This window comes from Mixophyes fleayi, chromosome 4, assembly GCF_038048845.1.
Source record: "Mixophyes fleayi isolate aMixFle1 chromosome 4, aMixFle1.hap1, whole genome shotgun sequence".
NCBI lineage: Eukaryota > Metazoa > Chordata > Amphibia > Anura > Limnodynastidae > Mixophyes > Mixophyes fleayi.
In genome coordinates this window covers 244066669-244082423 of record NC_134405.1, presented here as the reverse complement: position 1 = coordinate 244082423, position 15755 = coordinate 244066669, and the positions used below count along the sequence as shown (strand labels likewise).

General features: G+C 38.0%; 1 long non-coding RNA gene across 1 annotated transcript; it reads left to right on the top strand.

Annotated features, from left to right (window-relative positions):
- Positions 1-11947: 11947 nt before the first annotated feature.
- On the top strand, positions 11948-12963 carry LOC142150101 (uncharacterized). Its single transcript, XR_012691009.1, has 3 exons — positions 11948-12002; positions 12170-12220; positions 12897-12963. It is a non-coding gene; the product is annotated as an uncharacterized LOC142150101 (long non-coding RNA).
- The last annotated feature ends 2792 nt before the right edge of the window (positions 12964-15755 follow it).

The window sequence follows — 15755 nt, the reverse complement described above, 5'->3', positions numbered from 1 at the left end:
TAAAAATATGCAGCGCAGTGCAGTGGGAAAGTAGAGCATATAGCAAAGACATATTAGATGACTTCGGAGGAAAAATGGTTGATATTATTATTATCATTATTATTATTATTATTATTATTATTATTATTATTATTATTATATTATATGAACTAGTATCTCAAAATATTTTTTGTGGTTTAGAATATTGTTCCTTTTACTTAAGTTGACTTCAAATGATCCACAATTAGAGAGTCTTAATTAAAATATTGATTTTTTGATCACATTCATAAATATATATCACTACAAAGAAGGTTGTAAGGCTCCTTGATGATTACATTATCCAAATGGCACGGTCACCTCTGCCAAATTCCAGCTACTGAGCTGTAGCAGTGAGGTCTTAGTGCAGTGAGCAACAGCTCAATTAACAAATTGCTACAACTTGTGAATTAAATATAGGTAAAATGCATCCAAGACTAACTAATGATAACATGAGGGTGAACAAGTATTAATACTTGAGACTAGTTACCACAGGCCTACAAAACAACTATTCTCAACTCCATTAGACTTCTGGAGTTTCTGTGACATTACTTGCTTTACTTTTTCCATTGTGGACATTACAGTACCAAATGGTACAGATACTTTTTGTGTTAACAATAGCAGCAACTCATTTTGTGATGTGTTTATTATCTCATCTCATCTCAACACACTCAAGACCTATCTTTCCTTAAAAGTAAAACAAGAATTCATAGAGAGGCCACATTATATTTGACAATCCAATAAAGTTGTCAGATGCAGTGAATTGTGCAGGCAGAACAATTTGGTTCCATATTTGAAATGGATTAACATGAGCTAATAGGTGTGGATTGTCCTCATAATGTTATCTAAGTTTTAAACTTCTTTCAAGTTCAAATACATCTGTTCAGTTGGAAAGATGATAATCCTTTCAACAGAATATTGTCCGTATTGCCACCGAAGTAACAAAGTATTTATGTTCACCATATTAATATAGCTGTGTAGAAGGGTTGGTGGTGGGGTCAATCAGAAGCACCAATCTTCTTTATTGTAGCTTCTGATCGGTCCTCCCATTCCTACAGTGCCCATCCCCCTTGCAATATCACACAGCCCCATTTTTAGAAGAAAGCTGTCAAAACAACCACAGTGACCTGGTAAAAACAGTTGCATGAAGCAGCCCCCAGGGCTTTGAAAAGGGTAAGGAGCATATTAGCAAGAGATGGTATTGCAGCTTTAAGTCATTTTTGCTTTTCCCCATTCCCTGTTATTTCACCATCTTGTATCTTAGTTATCCTGTGGCCTCCTCTTGTCTCCATATGAACTTGAGTTAAAGAAAACTTTTTTTTTTCAAAGTTTTATTTTTCAAAGTCACATAAACAAACAATTACAGCTGACATAGTGAATACACTAATTGAAGATAACAAGAAAAACACACAGGATCTACGACCAGCGCAGAACATGGAATTGAACAGGTCAACCAAAAGTTTAAATATTAGGAGAAAGATTGACTCAAATCTTTCGTACGAAGAAAGGAGGAGAAGAAGAAGAAAAAAAGAAAAGAGATAAAAAGAATAGGAAAAAGTAAAAGAAGAAAAAGGGAGGGTGAGAAATTACTAGATTGTAAGTGAGAGATGGGAAGAGCACTGCAAAGGAAAAAGGTAATAATACTGAGTTATGTGAAGGGTGGGCACGCCTGGAAAAAGAGTAGGCATGTATCCCAGACCTTTGTGAAGGCTCTCGAGAAGTTGTAGATAATACTGGTCATGAATTCCATCCGCTGGGTCTGCCAAACTCTATTGATTATGGACTGCAAGGAAGGAGGAGATTGCAGCCGCCAGTCTGCCGCTAACTGACAAGTAGCTGCTGACAGAATGTGCATAATTAACTTGTTCTGCTGACGGGATGCCGAGGAAGCTCCCAAGGGAAAAAGAAAGCATTTAGGCTCCATGGGAATGTCCACCTTAGGAATTGAGTGAATCAAACTTTTAATCTCAAACCAGAAACTTGACAACTTTGGGCATGTCCACCATATATGGAGGAATGTGCCCTCATGGAAACATCCCTGTCAGATGAGTCAGGAAGGATTCTGTGGAGGCATCTATAGCACCTTATAGGTGTTCTCTTTAATTCCAACACAGATAGAACTGGGGGCCGTATTCTCATATATCTCAGACCATTCCTCCTCTACCAACTGTTCAACAAGGTCCCACTCCCAGACTAATTTGTGAGGGCCTCTAAGATTCGAGGTGGAAGTAGCAAGCTCGTAATAAAGAGTGGAAGTGAGACCTTTTGTGGAAGATTGACGTAAGCAGAGGGATTCAAAGGTAGAGAGAGGGCAGGACAAGAGGCGGTCTTTGACAACACTATGAAAATGGCGTATATGTAGAAACTGGTAAAAATGTTTTGAGGGAATATGAAAACACGTTTGAATGTCGGAGAATTGAGGAAAGGTTGTGGAGGAGCTTAGATGGTTGAGGTATCTGACTCCCTGCGAGTGCCACGGCTGAAATGAGCTAGGATGAAGTCCTGGGAGAAAATCCGGGGAGTTAAATAATGGTATTACCGGAGAGAGATGAGGCAACAGGCTAAAATTTTGAGATGATGAGTTCCAAATGAATAATAAATATGATATAACTAGATGAATTCTAGAATGTTTGGGGCGGCGAGACCTTGGGAGCCATAGGAGAAAGGAAAGTGAGAGCAGCCCCAGATATTCAGCCACAATTTTGGACCAGACTCAGACGCAGTGGGCAGCGCGCCGCTTAGTGAGGAGGTCTTGTGAGGCAGACCTCTTCACAATGCAATGCAAAGCGCCCACACACGACAGCAGTGTGGCTGACAGCATCAGATTTGCTGTTAGCTGTGCCTACCTAACAAGAATGAATGGGAGGCAATGGCAGCGACAGTCGGGGGTGGGGCCACCCCCGACCCAATTGCCAGCATTATTAAGTAAAAATCTTTGTATAGCTGAGAAAGCCATTACATTAATCTGGCTCTGATGTCATGAGGTAATCGATAATGTAACATGCACAAATTTGTCGTTTTGTGAACTATGGCTATACCTGTTAATCTTTGGATTTTCTTTAGTTGTATTTTAGCTGAACAATTTTGCAAATGAGACTTCAAATTGGACCTAGTTGAATTTTTAGAAGTAAGTAAAACCCTCAATTGTGCTTCAGATACAGAAAGAGATTGAAACCATTTGTGCTTTTATTTCCTCAATCATAAGAATTATTAAATTGACTTTAATCTAAAATCTTACATCATCTCTTGCAATAGGCATTATTCTTGTTTTTAATGCTAATGTAGATCTTTGTCTATGAAAATATCTTACTTTTACTTTTACTCACTGGTAGTCCTTTAGGGTCAATTTATGATCTACGATCATGTGAAACTCTACTAGATATGTCTTCCTTCATACAACACAGGGATGCAGCCTCATGTACACTCTAATATGTCTCATTGCTGTTACATATTAAATTGTGGAGGATTTCCAAATACTGTTAAAGTTAAATAATCGGATGAAGGTGGTAAATAAACTATTTCTGTACACTAAAATAAGTTCTGGTGCAATTCATACGCATCATAATTCTTTTCATAACTTTTAAGTATGTTCAATGTCTACTTTTAATCTTTTTAATAAATATAAAGAGTTGAAGAAGCTAAGTAATGTGTTATCTACATCCGAAATACATATGTTGAGTTTGGTATTTGTCCGCAATTGCTAGAGAACATCTCCGGTGTTATTTATCTAGCGTTCGCACCTTGTGAACGCTACTTATAAATAATAACACATTTTCATACACTAAATGTCTAGCTCACCGGTTTCATAAAAAACAGTTAAAACAGGTTCACAGACGGGAAACTGAAGAAGGACAGCTGGCAATTCCAAGGAACAAAGACCAGAAGAATTCACCAATGCTGTACCAAGGTCTTGTGAAGCAGAGACCCTTCAACCTATGAATAAAGACCTTAATACTCTTATCATGTACTTTGTAATGTCATTGTTTTTTTCAACTATGCAGTGTATAAATTGTACCTCTCTGACCTCAGAAACCAGAGCGTTCTGATCAAAGCCTGAGTTGGTGCCAACAGTGCAAGCGTATGTATGCCAAACTTTGCCTTTTACTCTCATTGCTAATAAAACTTTCTGTGTTTTCGAAAAAAAGCAATCAGAGAATCTCTATTTTAGACTCACACAAGCTACGTGTGCCTCATTGAATTTGTGCTGTGCAGATGTCTGAGGATGCAGCAGAGGAGTCATCAGCCAGAAACCCATTTTTTCATTGGTAAATTTTGGATTGCTTTTACACTCTAATACGGGTTACCTATGTAATTACATATTGTGGATCCTGATTTTGCCCAAACACCAGTATTCATGAGGATTTGTTGCAATTGAAAAAAATAAACAAATGTTGAAATCAGTAAATAGATTGCATGGTGGGGAAAAATAAAAAAAATAAAAACACCCGTTCACTTAAATTACAAGACACTGTGGCCATTTCACATATACAATTCCAAAGGAGCAAACTTTGTACATGAAAATGGCCCTTTCCCTTCTGTTCTGAATGTCAAAATATCTGAAACAGCACACTGTTTGAGCAATCTCGCCGCTCAAAAGCAGCGCTTTCATTTTGGTCTTTTGAATGGCGGTTTTCTGGCGGCTTTATAAACCCCCTAATTGTAAATCCGGCTGTTTGTATGTAGAACATTGTTGAAACCGTCATGGCGCTTTATACAGAGGAGGGTTTGAAAACATAATTTCTGGCCGTTTGGACGGCGGGTTTAGCCTTAGTAAATCCGGCGATGGTTAAACCGCCGCCAAACCCGCCGAAAGTCGGCGGGTTTACAAACACGCCTGTTAGTAAATCTAGCCCTAAGGGTACATTGTTTTGGAGCGCCACAAAAATTTTAATTCTCTGTTTTTAATTACATTGAAACATTGAGAAGAGATAGAGATATTTTTCATCAGAACAACATGAAAATAAGCCTCTCAAAAAGAAGAAGAAAATTCTGGGTAATGTCATTTACTTGTGCCTGTACTGACACAGCAAATCCTCATGCCGACAGATTTGTTTTGGCATAATTTAGTTACAAGGTGGTTATCCTGGTCACACGTGGAAAGCCTTAAAAGCAGCCCACTAGAATAATGAGGAAGGGCAATGTTCCGGCCATACTCACAGAAATCCCTTGCTTTTTTGGAGAGGCTTAATTACATAGGTTTATCTGTATTTATTAATTAATCATTTATTAATTATTTATTAATGTGTTTATCATATGTACCTAGACTGTAAAAAAGATGTGCCATTGAAAGAAGCAGTCAAGTTCTGAGACAGCATAGAAATTGTTCATTGATAAAAGCCTCTACTGACTCACAATCAATTTGGAATAACTCATACATAGCTCAAGCACCATATTTTTTAAGTTGGAAAAACAAGCTATGCAAAATAAAATCATTTTTATCATTTGTGCATGTAATCAGGTGCTTTATTACAAATAACTCAAATACTTGTTAAATTTAACAGAGATGTTGACACTTGTGTCATGAGTAATTCACCTTCTTCACTTCCCTTGCGCGGTGTTCTGAATATTTGTTACTATCTTTACGCAAGTAAAGCTCAATGTGCAATTTAGCTCAACATCTATATTAATATAGGAAAAGTATATAATTTTTTATCTTCCTTGCATACTAAAGTGAATGCAAATGATAAGCTACTCTCCTCATTGAACACAAGGAACAACCTTACAAAGCTGAATCCTGCTTTTCACTTACTTTGACTATATATTATTAAAAGGGAACATAGTATTTACACAATACCAACCCCTCCAACTTAGAAGAACAATAAATGTCCCATGTCCCAGGTCACTTGTTTTTGAAGCTAATGACCTCTGTGGATGCTGCAATGAAAACCTCATTCAATCTGACAGTGGGAGAGGTTTGAAAGTAAACTCAGGGTATGAACTAATAATTGTTATTATTATTATTCTCACATACAAACACACACACTGGAGTCTGTATTGTAGGACAACAATTAACCTATCAGTATGGTTTTGTATTGTGGGATGAATCCGGAGCACCTGGAGGAAACCAACGCAAACACAGGTTGAACATACTAACTCCACACAGATAGGATTTCACTTTGTGATGGGAGGATTTGGAAAGATAACACTTTACTAAGTATAGATTAGGCACCTAAATCTGCACTTTAATGGAAACAAGATATTTTTGGAAAGGCTCACAGCCCCATTGCAAAAGTACTTTTCTTCTCCAGGTGGTCAGAAGTGTGGAAATCAAACTGCATTTCTAGAAGCACTTTGACAAATATATTAAAACATTAAAACAAACAGAACTGAAAATGTAATAAACACAATCCTAATATCCTCTAATTCTATAGATTACTTTAGACAAAATGAGAATAAATCTAGTACTAGGAGTCAAACAAATAAAAAACTGAAAAAAATATTTGAAAGGAATGGTCAGAAACTGTATTTACTCTTTACATCATGCACATATCAAGTCTATCTGCACACCAGCAAAACCAGCAGCAGGTTGACTTTCTGAGGGGGGCTGTTCAACTTTTCTTTGCAGTTTGTTAATAAGCTTTAATCACTGCATACCATTTGCTAGAGTATAGCAAAATATAGAATTGAACAATCTGGATTCTTTGCAATTCTGCTTACAACAATATTAAGAATATTTGTTAAAATAGTTAAAAATAAAAAATATATATAAGCTATAAATAAAAAATGTTAAATAATGAAACCCATCTTAGGCTATACTACTTGTGCACTTTGAATCGGCACTGATGAAACTTAAGGTGCTCATCCATATTAAATGTATAGCAAGTCCATTAAAGGCTTCAGCCTTATTTTCTTTAATAAAGTTCAAATACAGCTTTGATTGAAACAAGAAGAGTCATTTTATTAAACTGATAACAGGATTTGTTTGTTCACTTCACTTAGAAGGAACATGATATTAAACAAAGTCATAGGGAATAAGTAAATCAGTAAACATTGCATGATATTTTATTTATATTTGTCCTCACATAATACAAAACCTGATACCATAATTAATGTTCTCTTTTGGTGAAGGATTACTTGAGGACCATGTCTAGCATGACAAAGTTGTGTGACTTGGATAATGTCAGGAACATTATAGACTGACACGTTTAATGTCAGCTGATGACATCACGTATTTCTTAATATAAATAGCATCTCTCAAGATAGTGCTTCATCTGACTTGTGGTGATCTGTCAGTATTCCATCTGAATACACATCAGCAGTCATCATCATGAAAACTGCAGTTGCCTTTCTCTTGGTGGCTCTAAGCTGTTGCTGTGGTAAGTAGAATTTCAATTGAAAATTTACATTTTATTTATTACTTTAGAAACCTGAACTCACACCTGATGAAGGGTTCCACTCTAACATGTTGGGTGACTAAACCAGTTACACTCTTCCCACTCACTATTAAGAGTCATTGTTCTTTTTACTAATGTTGTGTTGGGCTTACAACACGTGATGCATGTGATAAATAATGGCTTTCAGAAAACTATTTACTTTTCTAGAAAATGTTTCCAAATGTGTTCACTGTAGCTGTAAATTATAAGGCTGGCAAAATGGGCAAATCATCATTTTCTCATTAGTTTTTGAACTAGTTTAGTTTAAAAATAAAAATGGCAGAAATTAAGTATTTTCTAACTGCTATGAACCGGAATCTATACTGGCACAGGTCTAGGTTTGCGGATATGCTGGGACATGGGTGACATGGTTGGCACTCTTGGCATGCCATTGATTTTATCTTTTATTTTATACATAATAAATGTCATTCTACCAACATTTAAGTGTAAATTAGTTCTCAATAACTCCTATTTACTTAATGTTTAAGGATGATGTGGGGACTATCTAAAATAATGGATGGGTGATACAAAATATATGACTTAGGGTTGCAGAAAATGAAAATCATAACCTACCTATATACCTTTTTTATATACTATCCTACATAGTTCTCTAAATAAGGTTTGATATTTGCATGCAATGTAAAATTAGTTTGAAATTAATATAGGTATAAGTATTGACTACTAACAATCTTTTACAGTTGGCAACTTTTATTTTACTACTAGTAACACTTTTTATTTTCATCATCATCATCATCACCACCATTTATTTATATAGCGCCACTGTACAGAGAACTCATTCACATCAGTCCCTGCCCCATTGGAGCTTACAGTCTAAATTCCCTAACATACACACACAAACAGACAGAGAGGCTAGGGTCAATTTTGATAGCAGCCAATTAACCTACTAGTATGTTTTTGGAATGTGGGAGGAAACCAGAGCACCCGGAGGAAACCTACGCAAACACAGGGAGAACATAGAAACTCCACACAGATAAGGCCATGGTTGGGAATTGAACTCACGACCCCAGTGCTGTGAGGCAGAAGTGCTAACCACTGAGCCACCATGCTGCCCCTATTATTTTCATTTGTCCTCAGGTCACTCTTCATTTCATACTTCTTTTTAAGCTAATTTCCATAACTTTATTTCATTGCATTATATTACCAGCTTAAATTCATCATCTTTGTATGTCTAACTCTTATTCTACTCTTCCAAACAGATTACCATGCTTTTACCTGGTGTAACTTTTTATTTCTCTAAGTGTAAAATACAGATATCATAAACTACTTTTAATGCATAAATATGTATATTACATGTCGATACAGAGCTGAGAACTTGAGCATAGATTATGGTACTAATGTCAATAGTAACATTGCTAGCAATAAAGAAAACTGTATTATAATCACCACTTTGTGTTGCAGATGTTCCTGCTGCATATAAAAGTCCTGCTCCTGTTCACTATGAAATCCCAGTTGATTGCCTTCAAAAACTAGTGAAGGTATGTGAGTTTTATGTTTTCATAATCAATACAGCATTAAATGAAATTAGATTAGTAAAAAGTATTAGGTTCATTTTATTTCCATCAATATGAAGTAGTAAGCTAGGGGCAGATACAGTAGGATTGTATATTAGAATATTGTATACCGTAGAATAGTTCCATACATCTGGTATTATTGTAACCACTGTTTAAAAGCAAAACAACATAATTTTCAAGTTGTTTCACTGTGTGTTGTCACTTATTACGCCCCTGTGCAATATGCTCTAAACTCTTTGCTGTCAGTTTCAATGTCCCCTGGTACTCCACAGTTCCTTGATGCATTTCTCTGTTACAGGAGCAGTACAACTGCTTAGTGTATCATAATCACTGCTAATTGTGGTATGGGGCTTAGATCGCCCTTAGAGCCCTGATAGCACAATGATTAGGGGTAATAAAAAACAGGAAGTGGATGTGCTGCTCCTAGAATGGAGAAGTGCATCTGGTTCCAGAGAAAGAGTAATGCAGTAATGGGAGGGGGATTTGCTCAAGTGCTGGAGGAGAAAGGTGAAAGGTGCTCGAATGATGCCTGACTGGTAAGCAGATTTCTGGCTTTTCAATCTTAGCTGAGAACACCAGGAAATCCCTAGTTGGGGATTTTACCAATTTTTTTAAATGAAATCCAAAAACCATAATCCCTAAATAGATTGTTTGTCAAGGTGTTTTTAAACCATATTTCTTAATGTAATATAGTTATATAGAATAACACAATTTAATGCAAATTACATCTTTACAGAATGACATCCCGTCTACTCTCCTTAGACTCCAGGAGTTACTGTGCATGTATGTACAAGGAAAGGTAAATGATTTCTTTCTGAGATTTCAACAATCACTTTCAAGTTTTATTATGTACATTTATATATTGAGAAATCACTGCCGGTAATATACATATAAAATGGTACACTCTGTATATATTTCTAATAATAAAATTTGCACGTTGGGGTATTGTACCGAGTACTGTCCTAAATGGGGATAAGCTAAATGACTGTTATCTTCAGAAAACTAATCATTACTAAAACTAAACTATATATACATTTACAAATCTACAGAGATGTTTGTCTTTAACTGATCCGAAGATTAAAGAACAGTTGCAGACTTTTTCATTATATAGGATTTAGGGGTGCAAGGGCATCAGGCAAGGTACTGGGTCCTCAGACAGAGAGGACATATCAGCATTGCCGCTCCCTCCCCCCTCACCAAAGACCCCAAAGCACTGTTAGGAGGACCAGCCAACCAAAGCAATCTGGCTATGCAAATCCTTTCCAATCTATCATTCGAAACTCAGTGGTTGATGCACCTGTCTATTAATCAATAAAGAAATTAGCATGCACTAGCTTAGGACCACATGAAAATGCTGTTAAATATAAATTCTGTATTTACAGACACATCAGTAAAATAGTCAAGGAATGCTCTATGGAGTTACCAGAGTATTCTCATAGGTATATATGGTCACAGGTCAGGAAATTGAGACACATCAGGGATATCATCTGTCTGTGGCCAGCAAGGCAGAACTGGTAGGAAGAATGATTTGGCACATACCTCTCAACATTTAAAAGGTAATTTGGGGCAAAATAAGACCTGTCCATAATCCACCTAAACCACACCCCTGATTGACCCAATCATGTCTTTCAATTCCCTATCTTGATGAGAATGTCTACATTCCCAAAATGGGTGGAGCTTATTTTAACAATAATATCCACCCACTTTGGGGGTGGAAATCTGGACACTCCCATCAAAATAGAGGATTTAGGGAGATATGTAGCTAAGTAAAAAAAAAGGTAGCATATAAAATAGATGTATGTTAACTCAGAAGCTGAAGTCAGTATCAAATAAATTTACCTTGCCTTTATTAAGAGAAGTAGAATTCACTGCCAATTCAGTGATTCAGGCCCAATACCCGGCCCTTTGTCAATACAGTGTCACTAACATACACATAGAGAACCTCCATTTATGCCTAAAGTTCTCACCAATGACACAATGCAGCATCTGCACAACATCACGCCTGTGTATGAAATGCACCAAAGACATAGTCCAAAACATCAACGTGCCAAAAACGACATAAACACGCACACTAGTGACAAACGCCACACATTCCACATACACCAAAATTGTAACAAAATGAGGCATTATAAGGCAATGATATAATTTAAAATATTTCCAGAAATACAAAGTAAGATGTCAAAATATAATTTCAAGCCACAATCATATGATTTGCCATTAATCAACAAAATTACAATATTACCAAGTTATGACAGTCCGCATTTTTTTTGCAAAAATAAACATATTAAGGACAATCTTATGATATAATCATGTTAAGTAAAATCAATTAACCCGTACAAACACAAAAAAAAACCAATACCAAAACACCGCTTGATCTCAGAAGTTACAGGAGAATGTACAATCAGCAGAAAAAGCGTTTTACCTTGAAGAAAATATAAATAAATCAAAAATGTTACATAATATATAAGTTTTAAGCGAAAAGAGGTGGAATAAATGGGTTGTGTCACTTTAGGTTATACCTGCAGGGTCTATATGTATACATTTTAATGACACTGTCATGACAAGTACCTGGAACTTTAATTTTTATGGGAGCTCTGCACCTTTTAATAAAGGCAAAATACATTTATTTCATACTGGCTTAAGCTTCTGAGTAAGGACACATATCTTCTATGTGCTTGCTATGTTTTTTTATCATTTTGCTCACACTTTGGTGTGGCCACATCTTGATTGTGCGGTTTGACACTTTATTTTGCACCTCATTTTTACGTAACACCCAAAGTTATTCCCCTAAACTCACAAATATTCTAAATAATCAAAATAGAAAATACAGGCCACAGTAGAATTCAAGATATTTTAAGACATTTTAAGTGATCTGAACCAATAGAGTAAAAGTAATTTGGTAAGAAATATTACTTTATAATGAGCAATGTTGTTTATAAAGATTAGACAGTAAACAGCATAAAGTCTTGGCCATTATATTCTAATTTCCTTTATATATATATTTCTTTTATATTTATTCTTGCAGGATGCAGACAATGAGGAATTATACAGGCGCTTCCTGGTTGAACTGCACACACTTCTGGTAACAAACATACTATTGTGTTAACTTCCTGAGTACTTCAGCACAACTCTCATTGTCATTGTTATATTATCAGCTCTCTTGACCACTTAGCTAAGCTTTCTCTAGTAGTTATCTTTTTGTGTCACTCTTTATTGCAGCACTTACTGTATCATGTTTTATCTTTGCAGAAAGATGCAGGTTGTACCGTGGATGAAATTCTGGATCAAAAAGACTTTTTGGTAAAACCTCTATGCTTTTCTGCAAAGTGACAGAAAAATAGTGAAAATATGTGTTGTGCCTATGACTCGGTTAAGAGCTACTAACTTTTCACAGCATTTAAAGCTTCATTTGTCACAAATAATTCATATATTCTGTTAACAGTTTATGAAAATATGAAGCCTTCTATCTGTATAATAAATGCATACGTTTTCACTTAAATAGCATTTTTAATCTATCTCATCCATTCCTCTAGAATTTATTGCATTTTAGTCATTTTAAAATAATCCACAATATTTTAAAATAATTTTCTGTTTTCAATAAACACACACTTTTAATGAATACATCTATAATCGTATATAGCAGGGGTGGGCAAACCAGTCCTCAAGGGCCATAAACAGTTCATGTTTTTAGGATTTCTGTCTGTAGAAACAGCTGGGATAATTACTGACCCAGCCAAATAGATTAACTCAGCTGTGCATGATTAAAGAAATCCTAAAAACATGAACAATTTATGGCCCTTGAGGACTGGTTTGCCCACCCCTGGTATATAGTATACATGTATAAATGTTTATACAGTTAAATGCTACCTTTTACTCTTCATTATCCATTTTTCCCTTTAAGTAACAAGTTGAAACTAATAGAGAGAAAAATGGAAAATCAGCTTTTGATATTTCAATAATGATTTATCTCTTGTAGGAACAAGTTGGTGACAAAGTTGGGGAGGTAGCTCATAAAGCCGTATTTGAAATTTTAAAAGTTGCGGTAAGATATTCCTACTAGTTTTGTATGCATTTAAAATTGTACTGTGGAATAAAGTGACAAACATCCCTACTCTCATGTTATCTATATACTGTAACTAATCCCAGCACAAAATCAGTATTTACATTTCACCATTAACTTAATAGACACGAATAGCTGCCATCTTATTGATTTTAAGCTTACGAGCAGGGCCCTCTTACCTCTCTGTATGTATGTATTATCCACTATTGTTTTATTACTGTCTGTTCCCAATATTCAACTCTCTCCTTGCCCCTCCGCCTCCTCCCATCCCACTCTCCCTCTCTGCTACTGATTTTGCATCCTTTTTCTCCTCTAAAATTGAGGCCATCAGACTTGATATCTCCTCCTCCCTTCCCTCTCCTGCTTCTCTCTTCACTCTTCCCTCTTCGCGCATCCCACCATGGTGCTCCTTCCGCCCTACTACGGGCGATGAAATCTACTCACTCATTCTTTCCTCTCCCCCTTCCACCTGCCACCTGGATCCCATCCCCTCTCACCTTCTCCGCTCCCTCTCCCCCACTGTCTGTGCTTACTTAGCTCACCTCTTCAACCTGTCTCTCTCCGCTGGCACTGTCCCCTCCTCCTTCAAACATGCCCTTATCACTCCTATTCTAAAAAACCCAATCTTGATCCCACCTCACTCGCCAACTACCGTCCCATTTCACTTCTCCCCTATGCTTCTAAACTTCTCGAGCGAATTGTCTACAACCGCCTCACCTGTCACCTCTCAGACAATTCCCTCCTTGACCCTCTCCAATCTGGCTTCCGCCCCCTCCACTCCACTGAAACTGCCCTCACCACTGTAACTAACGATCTCCTCTCTGCTAAATCCAGGGGTCACTTCTCCCTCCTCATCCTCCTGGACCTATCCGCAGCCTTTGACACCGTAGACCACCCCCTTCTCTTGCAGACCCTTCACTCTCTCGGTCTCTCTGGCTCTGTCCTCACTTGGTTCACCTCTTACCTCGCCAACCGCTCTTTCTCGGTTTCCATGTCCGGATCATCCTCCCCCCCTTCCACCCTCCATGTAGGAGTCCCTCAGGGCTCTGTTCTTGGCCCTCTACTATTCTCACTCTATACTACCTCCCTAGGCGCTCTCATCACCTCATTCGGCATTCAGTGTCACCTATACGCCGATGATATTCAACTTTACATCTCTTCTCCTGATCTTTCCGCCCCCCTCCTCTCTCGTGTATCTGACTGCCTCTCTGCCATCTCCTCTTGGATGTCCTCACGCTTTCTCAAAATTAACATTGCTAAAACCGAACTCATTGTTTTCCCTCCATCTAAGTCCCCATCCCATCTGGATCTCTCCATCACTGTCAACAACTCCACTATCTCTTCTGTCCCCCAACTCCGCTGCCTGGGAGTCATCCTCGACTCATCTCTCTCTTTTGCCCCCCACATTCAATCCCTCGCCCAATCCTGTCATTTCCAACTTCGCAACATCGCCCGCATTCGGCCCTTCCTTTCTCATGAAGCAACCAAAACTATTGTCCACGCGCTTATCATTTCCCGGCTGGACTACTGTAACCTTCTCCTCACCGGCCTCCCCCGCTCTCACCTTGCCCCCCTTCGTTCTATACTTAATGTGGCTGCGAGGCGTATCTTCCTTTCTCGCCGCTCCTCTTCTGCCTCCCCTCTCTGCCTTGCCCTACACTGGCTCCCCTTCCCTTACAGAATCCTCTTCAAACTTCTTACCCTCACCTACAAGGCTCTCTCCCATTCCACTGCCCCTTATATCTCCAATCTCCTCTCCATCCACACTCCCGCCCGGTCCCTGCGATCGGCCAATGACCGTCGCCTCTCCTCCTCTCTGATCACCTCATCCCATTCCAGAATTCAAGACTTCTCCCGAGCTGCCCCCCTGCACTGGAATGACCTCCCACGCTCCGTCCGTTTGTCCCCTAACCTGTGCTCTTTTAAACGGGCACTCAAAACTTATCTCTTCCTCAAAGCTTACCAGCCTTCCACCTAACCCTCTCTCCACCCTCACTCTCTTCACTTCGCTCCTCCTCAGTAGTGGGGAGCACTTGCTCCCCTCCTCCGACCCCCTTTGTGCCTGCCGTCTGTCTACCCTCCCTATAGGATGTAAGCTCGTATGAGCAGGGCCCTCCTCCCTCCTGTCTCGCTACCTTATCTTCTGCTCCACTTCAATATATTTGCCTTGCCTGGAGCCTCTGAAGTCTTGGTACTACTCGTTTATTGTTTTGTACTGTTATTCCCTGTACGGTCCATTGTTTGTACTGTGTACGGCGCTACGGAAACCTTGTGGCACCTTATAAATAAACAATAATAATAATAATAATAATATTAAAGTGCTACGTAATCCGCTGGCGCTATATAAATAAATGATGATGATGATGATGATCTTAAATTTCAGTGCTGCCAACGAGCATGCACAACAGTTCAAGTGATGGAGGAAGCTTTCTAGATATTCAACTACACACATATATGTACACACATGTTACTTCACATTGGGTATAGTCTAATTTATGCTCTGTTGTTCCAGGAGTCTCTTGAACAAATTTATAGCACTTTAGTAGCCTTTTAATTAATGTGACTTTGAGCAGACGGTTTAAGGTTAGAGCTGAGGGTAACATACATCCACTTGGCCATAGAATCAACCAATGCCCATCATTGGATAGCAGATACTCAGTTGATTTAATGCTATATAGAGCCGTTTGTGCCACAGTATTAACCAATTCGTCAAAATTGCATGATATCTGTTCAGTTGATTTATTGCTACATTAAGACATTGTGCTGCAGAATTAA